At 46.3% G+C, this 9,724-nt stretch overlaps 1 pseudogene; it reads right to left on the reverse strand.

Annotated features, from left to right (window-relative positions):
- Positions 1-543: 543 nt before the first annotated feature.
- On the reverse strand, positions 544-7,085 carry LOC136468617 (uncharacterized; annotated as a pseudogene).
- Positions 7,086-9,724: the final 2,639 nt, after the last annotated feature.

Here is a 9,724-nt window from a genome sequence, read left to right on the forward strand (position 1 = left end):
TTTGCAAGTTTCAGACGACAATATTCGTTCGACATAAGTTCGACATAACCAACTAAGTCCCAGGAGACTAAGGATTCCTCGGACGTCTCTGTCTCTTCGGATTTGTAGGCAACACATTGAGAGTGTAGCCAATGTCGGTGTGGTCGCGTTGTCGGTGCATACGGCTCGTACCCTGCAAGTATATGATATGAACGATTACTTATAATCTTTATGATCATTAGTTCATGGAGCCTACGTATTTAAAGAAACTACCTTTATTACTACCTGTGAGGCTCCTTGGGTACCAAGCGGGGCATCACCTAGCTGAGACATGTCGATCTCGTTCTGCTGTCAAGGGTCCCACTGGTGGTGCTGTATGCGGAAGCCCGGGGTGTCGTCATTGTCGTCATTCTCGTCCTCTTTTATAGGGTCCTTCCCAGCGCTATGATGTGATGGTGTATGCACAGCGGAAGCGGCACCTGTCATCGGTTGAGAAGAGTCGGCTGGTGTCCTCAAAGAGCCAGAAGACGTGCCACCCGACCGCGCCGGGTAATCGGGTTCCACCTAAGGAGTGTCCATGCAGCTCAACTTCTGAACTAGCTTCCTACAGCTCTGCTTCATCTTCTGCATAAATAGACGTTAAAGTTAGTGCATTTCCCAGACGCATATACACTAAAAAAATATTTTTGGAACGAACAAGTTTATGTTTACCTCCACAAAAGCCTCGAGAACGTCTGGCCCCTGCCCTCTAGACTCATAAAGCCGAAACGCTGCTTCGTTGGACAGCCTTGACAATTTTGTCGCCTAGGTACAGAAACACAGTTGGACAGTTTTAGTACACATACTTAATACCAAATGGATAACAAATTGTACCATTCGAGTATCTTACCATGTATCTTGGAAGCGGTGCTCTCTGTAGTTGTGTGTCGTCCCTAGTGGCAACGTCGTACACATCTTCGATCACATCTTCCTCGTCGTCCTCGTCAATCGCCTCCTCAGTGTACGGAGGCTTGATATGTGTCCTCGTAGGCCTGTGAACCCACCGTAGGTACTTGTCGAAGGTGTGCTGGTTGTGTGGAGGACCCGCATCGACCGTCTGTCGGTCCCTGGTCTGCCACAACTGGATATACGCGTTGTGTGTCACGCACCAATCCTTGGTCTTGTACCTCTTCCTACGGTCATACCTACAACAAAATGATTGTTAGTTGTACCATACACACATTTGAATTATAGCTTTATTATTAATCGATAACACACCTATGCAATTCTTGGTTGGTGGAGTAAAGCGGTGGTGGGTAGCCTGTCGTTCTTCCAAACTGTCTGCAAACTCTGATGGGCAAGTGAATCTCGACCATGTGGAAGAAAATAAGAGGGACATTGCAGCGATACGCGTCTGACTCATCCCTAGTGACAGGACTCAGATAGTCCTAGAGCTCCGGAGCATCCTAAGGACACCAATGCACCTGAACATTTCATAATTGAGTTAGGTTGTGATATAGTGTACATCGAACAAGATACAAGTATGATAATAAAGAGTGCGTAATCTAGTGCTGTGTTAGGACGTCGAGACAATCCGTGTATTCTCTGTACTTGCGCCTTGCATTCCTTCTAACTAACCCTGCTTGCGTCTAGATATATAGAGCTGTAGGGAGTGTATCCTACCCGTTTCAATGCCGTATTGAACATGATAATGAATTAGCCATTAATAATTTCATCATATGTAACTGCCTCGAAGAATATAGTGAACCGAAGTACTTACAGGGAAACCAGTAACAAGGGGCCTCTCCCAACGGGCCATCGTTCCCAACACCAAACCTAGAGTAGGTAGGAGCAACCCCCAAGGTTCGCATACCCTGAGGTGCGACGATAGGTAACGCATAGCTGTTGATATGTCCATGCTAGGACTACGCTGCCCTAGCTGTACGCCGTTATGTTATCCCACAGCTAGCGTAATATGTCAAGAAAGATCCAGCTGATGGTGTTGCCCGAGGCATCTTGGATTAGAAAAGCACCAAGGAAGTGCTAGAGCCACACTCTAGCGAATCTGTCGATCTGAGCCTCATCAGCCCGTGAGTTCAAGTAATCAAAGCGTTCTGTGATCCACGACGACGAAACACTAGAACTTTTCCTGAAATTCACCAAAGAAAATAAGACCCGATGACTGCAGGAAAGCAATGCAAGTATTAAATAGGCTTGAATTGCTCACTTATTTTTCTTGGAAACCTCGTCGTTCGGTGGAAGAAAGCCAGTGAACTGAGCCACTAGCTCCCTTCAGTGATCGTTGTCACCTATACCTATCACTAGAAGTTCCCCCAACCAAAGGTCAAAGATAGCCTTCACGTCCTGCATGGTCAAAGTCATCTCGCCGCAAGGTATGTGGAACGTATGGGTCTCAGGCCTCCACCTGTTATAAGAATAGAACGACTGTTAGTTACCTCAAATTTGTTATAAGAATGTTTACATATAATGAAGGCACTCGCACCTATCTACAGCTACAGTAAGTAGTGCTAGGTCAAGGGGCAGAAGACCATAGTTGACAACACGGACATGCTCGAGGAAGCCGGCACGCTGTATGTACGGCGCGTAACACTCTTCCCACTGGTGCGCCCTGGTGTGCATGCGGGGCCTCAAAGGAGGCAAGGGCACCTCTGCGTCTGTGTCAGTCAAGAAGTGTGCTCGATGCGGGTTGTCGTACTCCACCTCAAGAAGGGGTACAACTGGTGCTACGTGGGAGGATCATCCTGTTACAAATTGATAAACAAAGAGTTAGAGTTTTCAAATTAACAATATTCAAATAAACATTATGTAGCATTGCAAAATTTTTACTACTTGTTATGCAATACGAACACAATATGAAAGCACATGTATATATTCAAAGTAACATTAATAGACATATTAAACAACTCCACTAGGAAAATAAGCAACTTCTATGTATAGCTGTTCAGACACAAGACAACTAAAAGATGCCATAACTGCATTGGCTATATAGCTTTTCTTTCTTTTCTCTCATGATAGCCCGTTTCCATCCAGCAGAAGCGACGGCCTTTCCCCACTCGCTCCCCACATTTAAGCATTTACGCCCAACTTAAAAAGACAAAAAGCCACGGCTTCGCGCTAGCGAGTAAGCTAAAAACTTCTTTGCCAACTTTAGAATGAAAACGAATACGGATAATACGAGAAGCTATTCACAGCACTGCGCTTATGAGTATGGTAGAGGTTTCGTTACTAACTGCTATACGAAAATGGATGAATGTATCTATGGGCGGGTGAACGTATCTATGGACAATTTAGGAAAACAAAACCATGATTTCGTGCCGCTGAGTATGCTAAAAGCTTCTTTGCTAACTTTAAAATAAAAATAGATACATATAATATAGAAAGATAACCATAGCCCCACGATAATAATATATATACTAGAAGCTTCTTTGCTAACTCTAAAACGAAAGGTGACGAATATATTTTACAAAAGAAATTTAAAGAAACATACATGCAGAATTCATTGCACACGAGACTGTTGATATCCCTAACAAATACCTATATAAATTTTACAAAAGCTTGCTAAATTTTACAAATACCTATGTGCGTGGCCGGAGGGGGTGGCGCGCCGGCGTTCGTGGCGCGGTCGGCGCGGCGGGCGCGTGCGGGTGCGACGGGAGTGGCGCGCCGGCATGCGTGGCGCGGCCGGCGCGGCGGGCGGGAGCTGCTGGTGGGCGGGCGTGCACGGCGGCTATTAGGCAGATAGAGGGAGGTCGGCTCGCGGGCGATATTTAACCTGGGATTGCCGCGCCGTTAGGGATAGCGTGGCACTGCCGCGCGCAAGATCGGTGACGCGACAGAACCTGCCACGTCATCGGTCAGCGCCCCGGTCGTCGTCACGTCATCCCCGTCGTCGTGTCATCATGCATGGCGCGGCATAGGTTTTTCACAGCGCCAGGGAAATAGGCGCATCCAAAAGTATTAGTTTTGAAAAAAAATAAAACAGTGTTAGATTTAAAATTGGTTTATAAAAAGTGTTAAAAATAAAAAAATTCTTCGCTGGTTGGTTTCTGGACTGATAAGCCCGGCTGGTGCTGATTTATTATGAGATAAAAACACTGTATTATGACTGATAAGTTCTTGCTGAAATCAACAAGCGAATGGACCGTTCGTATTAGTATTAGCGAGTGATGTGGTTGATTAGCAGCACGGCAGGACTGATTTTATTAAGTGTTTAGTATTAGCGAGTGATGTGGTCGATTAGCAGCACGGCAGGACTGATTTTATTAAGTGTCATAGGAGTACTAGCATGGTTCATGGTGTTGTGTTGTCTATCACCGCACACGGGATTGAAACAGCTAGTAACTCAGGCTCAGGATTGCATTTGCTGGCCAAGTAAATCTCGTGAAAACTCGTGACGTCGTTGGGGATCAGAGACGGTGATACGTGCGGTACATTTTACCTGAAGGCTGAAGTGAATATTCGGAAAAGTGACGGAGATGGGGCGGGCCGAGAAAAGAAATCATTCCTGACAGATTCCATCAGACGGACACGGTGACATGGGCCCTCCTCGCTTCTCTCTGCTTTGCTCCAAGAAAACCCCTTGTGGAATTGATTGACGCAGAGCAGCAGCAATGTCCTAGTGCGCCGGTGGTCCAAACTCAAAAGCATACATAATGACGGGCAAGAGGCGCCACACGCGACCGTTCATCCGTCACGACTCTGGGGACTCTGGAGGACCGGAGGCAGGAGGCAAGCAAAGGACTTGCACCGCGGCTAGGACTCATCTTTGAACCGTCACTACTCACTAATTAGGTTCACCGCCACAAGGAGAACAGGGCCGACAGAACATATACACGCGAGACGGCAAGCGGGCGAGAGCTAGGGTGAATAGGGTGAAAATGGTACCCATATTTTTCGACCGTATTCGAGACCGAATCCGTTTAGAGAGGTTTAAATCTTTCCATATCCGAATCCGAATATTCAATATCCGATATCGTATCTGTATCAGGATACTCAAATCACATATTTATGATGTCGATATCCAATTGTATCCTATCCGGTATGATTGACACTATCCGTATTCGAATCCGAATCCAGACAGAAATATGAAAACAAATGTAATATCAGTGATATACGTCCATATCCGATCCGTTTTTATCCCTAGCGAGAGCAAAGACTTCACGGCTCCTTTGATGCAACAACCCCGCCGAGATCCCCGGGTGGAGAAAAGCCCGTGAATCTGGTTTCCCGCTTAACCTCGATACCCATTTGGATTCACCATGATCCACGAGCAAGAAAAGGCACATGCCTTCTAGAACCCATCTCCATCTATCCCGTCACCCTCCCGCTCTCCCTTCTCAATCATAGCGGTGGCGACGGCCTGGCGCGTGGCGGGGTGACCGCCTGCATGGCTAGGGTGTGAGGAGGGGCACGTGGGACTACGATCGAGCGACGCGACTGAGCTCGAGTCGGGCAATGACCTAGGCGCAAGGCTGCGGACCGAGCAACACGACCTACATGACTACTAGGGGCGCCAGCTCATGCTGAATGGAGCTCGATGGAGGTGTAGACGAGGACCTAGGCATTGGAGGAGCCAGTGTACAGACAGATTGGTCTATTCAAGCCTTGATGTTAATGTTTGAGAGACAAATAAATACAAAGGTGGTGGACATGTCCATAGCATATATGATTCTTTTGAGCAGTACCTTCCTATCACTGAGTGGAATAGTAAGAATAAAAAAACAAATAAGCCTCCTGGTGAGACCACACAATTGGATGAGGATGAGGATCGTTATCTAAGAAATCCACTACTAGAGAATGAACGTGTTGGGGTAGGTGATGAGGATATGTACTTAACCAATGAACCTTTCTGGCAAAGAAAAAGGAAAGGATTATGTTCCAGTTGAAGATGATGAGGATGAAGTTGAGTTAGGATCTGAGTTAGGGAAGTCAGGGTTTGAGTCAGAGTCTGAAATAGAGGAGGACAAGGATTTAGTAGGAGACAACAATGAGAAGAGTCATGTCTTAGATACAGAATATGATAAAGAAGATCCTCCAGTGATAGAAGACACAACATATCCCAACATGGCAACTTTTAAATTGGCATTATGTCAAGACGCAATCAAACATGAGTTTGAATACAGAACCGTGAAAAGTGCACCAAAAAGGTTCATTGGTATTTGGGCAAGGAAAATGAAGACAAATGTCCATGGAGGATACATGCTTCAACAACAAAAGACAAGCAGACTATAATGGTAATAGTCCTACCATTGTTTTTTAAAGGGACAATTGTTTGGCAGACATCCAAAGTGATGGTAGTTTGCTGGCGGACACCCCGTTTTGAGCAGTGTTTGCTAGAAGACACTCTGGTTCGGTGAAATTATGCCACAGGACACCGCAGACCGGTTGTAGCCAGTTGAGGAGAGAGAAAATTTTGTTTTGGACATCCGGTGCCCCTGAGCCACAATTGGGTCCACCCCTCTCCCTCTCGCTGATGCGCGGGCCCCACCTGTCATCTTCTTCTTCCTCCTCTTCTCCTCCTCTCTTCTTCCATTGCTGAGCAGCAGCCACCGTCGTCGACCAGCCCCGGCCACGTAGGCGCACAGCAGCGGCGGTGGCGGCGGTGCTGTCCTCGTGGCTGTTATCGGGCTCAGCGAGCAGCCACGCCGCCGCCACGGCCTCGTTGCTCCTGTCATCGTCATCCACCGCCACGACTTCCCCCTGAGCCTTGGCCCCTACTGTGGTCGTGGCGGCAAAGGCCAGGGATGGGAAGGGCTACGGCGCATCAGTGAGTGCGCCGAAGAAGGGCGCGACAGGGAGGCGCTCGTGGCGGCGCGCAAGCGGGTTGGCTAAGTGGATGTCAGCGTCGCAGGCGGAGCAGAGCGTGGCGGCGTCGGCACGGTAGGTGACAGTGGTGGGGCGTGCTTGCATACCTCACACAGCCAGACGCGCGCGTGGCAGGACCTGGCGTTGTGCGTCCGGGCGTCGCAGCCAAGGCACAGGAACACGCTGTCCTCGTGGCATTGCAGCCACGCTGGCTCCACAGCGCACGCGTCGCAGGAGCGCGCGCCCATCACGCTCTAGTACCCCACCGTCGGCTTCTGCTCTAGCTCCACCGCAGTGTCCATGCCTCTGCTGTCTGCTCCGGGCGTCACAAGAGAGATGCTCCATGCCTCTACTGTCTGCTCCAGGTGAGCGCTCTCAGCAGGAAAGCAACAGTAGCGGTGGCACGAGCAACCAAGCTAGGGCAGCGGCAGCGTGTGGCAGTGGGCTATAGCGGCGCATGCGTAGCAGCAGCAGCGTCGGTCGGAGAAAGGGAGAGAGGAAGAAGAAAGCGGTAGGGGTAAGAATATCATTTCATCGCTGTTCTCTCTCCTCAACCGGCTGCAATCGGTCTACGGTGTCATGTGGCCTAATTTCACCGAACCAGAGTGTCTTCTGGCAAAATGCTCCAAAGTGGGTGTCCGCCAGCAAAGGACCATCACTTTGGATGTCCAACAGACAATTATCCATTTTTAAACTACCTTTCATCTTATTTACATAAGCTCATCATCATTTTGTTTAATTTTTTTAAACTACCATTCTTGCTTTGAATGTAACTTCCTGTATTTTTACCATAGCCTAAGCGTATAACCAGAAACTAAGAAAAAGTCAAGTGTAGCACATCTAAATCAACAGGGTATGTTTCTTCTTATTTGTACTAATTTTTCCTCAAATTTTCGATTACTCAAATATGACTTTGCAGGATGAGCCAAAGCATTGAGCCAGCAACTAAGAAAAAGACAAAACATGGCATGAATGAATCTGCAGGATCAGCAAGGTACTAAGATTGATTTCTATTGGTTTTTGACTCAAATAATCAATTGGTATCATCGCTTAGTTGCTGTTCTACTAATATGCCGATTTTGTACACCATTAGACCATGTTTCTTGTCAAATGCAGATCTAAACAGTGCAGTTTTTAATCAATAAGTTGTCACAATTTTTAATCAATAAGCTGTTAGTTCTAAATAGTACAACTCTCAAAGTTTAACTAAAATGAATGCCCCATTACATGTCCGAAAAAGGCTCAAATCAACCTGAACCGTCTATAGAGCACAGAAGTGGTGCAGCACCCACATCAAAGATGTGAAGGCCAAGACCATGACAAAGAGGAAGAATATAGCTAAAGAGATTTCCAAAAATCCACTAATACTTGATGGCCCTAAGATGGGCATAAGAAGCAAAAGAAAATGTGATCCTGCTAGCCTTGCAACGAGGAAAAGAAGCAAACGGAGGCTCAGTTTGTGGCTTTCATGTGCCTTTATTTTAATTCCATGTGGAAAGACAAGTTGTAATATGAACTTGATGTATGTTTCAATCTATGCACTACGAAACTGATGTATGTGTCGAACACTACGTTGAACTATGTGCTTTGTGCGCCTTTTGATTCATTACGATGATGATGAACTTGTTTAAATTGTGTCCTATGGTCAAGTTGATATCATTTCCTTACTGTGATGTTGAAGGGTATGGATGTTGCACTCCTATCAAAAAGTTCTTTAAAATACGTTGTTATCAAAATTGGGTTCAAAGTGTGCTCAAAATTATGTTTGTATGCTGCCTAGGTGCCCTTTGACTCCTCACAATGTGTCCAGGGTAAATTGATCATTTCATGTACCACTTAATGCCGTTACAGGCAATAGATGATGGTAAGGCCAAATTAGAAATCAAAAGTTCAAGCGAGACCAAATAGGTAAGAAAATTTATTTCAGGGTCAAGGAAGAATGGCAAGTTTCAATCAGGACCAAATAAGAAATTTTCTCACACAAAAAAAAACTCATGCGCACCCATTTCTTTCTTTCCCCATCAGCGGCCCAGGGCGCTCTCCTTACTCGCTCTTGCCTCACCTCGCTTCTATGGCGGCTAGGGTTTGAGTGCAATGCACAAACACCGGCTTCCTCCATCTCCTGTTAGTGCTTGTCCATCATCGCCTCCCTTCTTCCTCGATCTGGCCATACATCATCCCCTCCCTATCCCTTGCTTCTGCTATCCTCTGATGCAAGGAGGCGTCGAACGCTAGGAAGTAGCACCGCCCATCTCCATCACCCAAAAGCAGCGTTGTCCTTCTCCATCCACTGTGCAACAGTGCCAACCCTCTCCAATATCCTGTACAAAGAGCAGTAGCCGATCCTCTCCAAGGTAAAAGCACTAATCGATCTGTCCTTGGTGATGTTCTTGCTTGTGTGATGTTGATCTATTTTTGCTTGTTTGTCTAGCCTATGATTCTGTTAACCACTGTTTTCAATTGATCTAGTCACAGCTGTGAATTGAAAGTGTGGTACTAGTGTTAGTTTAAGATTGCAATAGCTGGTCTAATAATCATAGCTATGATCTAGAATTTATTCAACGGTAATGTTTGTTTTGGACTTTGTTTTAGAAGAATTTACCTCCTCAATTGGCTATGTTCCAATTTGAACTTGATTAGGATCTATTCACTATAGATTGATTGATCTTTACGGCTATTGTAGTATGTGCTACAGTAGTCTACAGGTGTGATCTGCATCCCTAGCCATAGTAGTAGCTGCCGGAAGCTGGGCCTTGTTTCTTAGGTGTGGTTACCAACCAGATAAAATTTTCTTAGATTTGAATATCTCAAGGGCAGGGTTACAACCATAGTTCAGGCTACCGTTTTGTTACAAAATATCGGTGCCCAGCGGTAGAAATGAAAATCACGATTTTCGGTGATCTTCATATTTTCTCGGTGCAAAAAAATGTCCAAACTGACT

Source organism: Miscanthus floridulus, chromosome 8 (genome assembly GCF_019320115.1).
Source record: "Miscanthus floridulus cultivar M001 chromosome 8, ASM1932011v1, whole genome shotgun sequence".
In the NCBI taxonomy this organism is placed as follows: Eukaryota; Viridiplantae; Streptophyta; class Magnoliopsida; order Poales; family Poaceae; genus Miscanthus; species Miscanthus floridulus.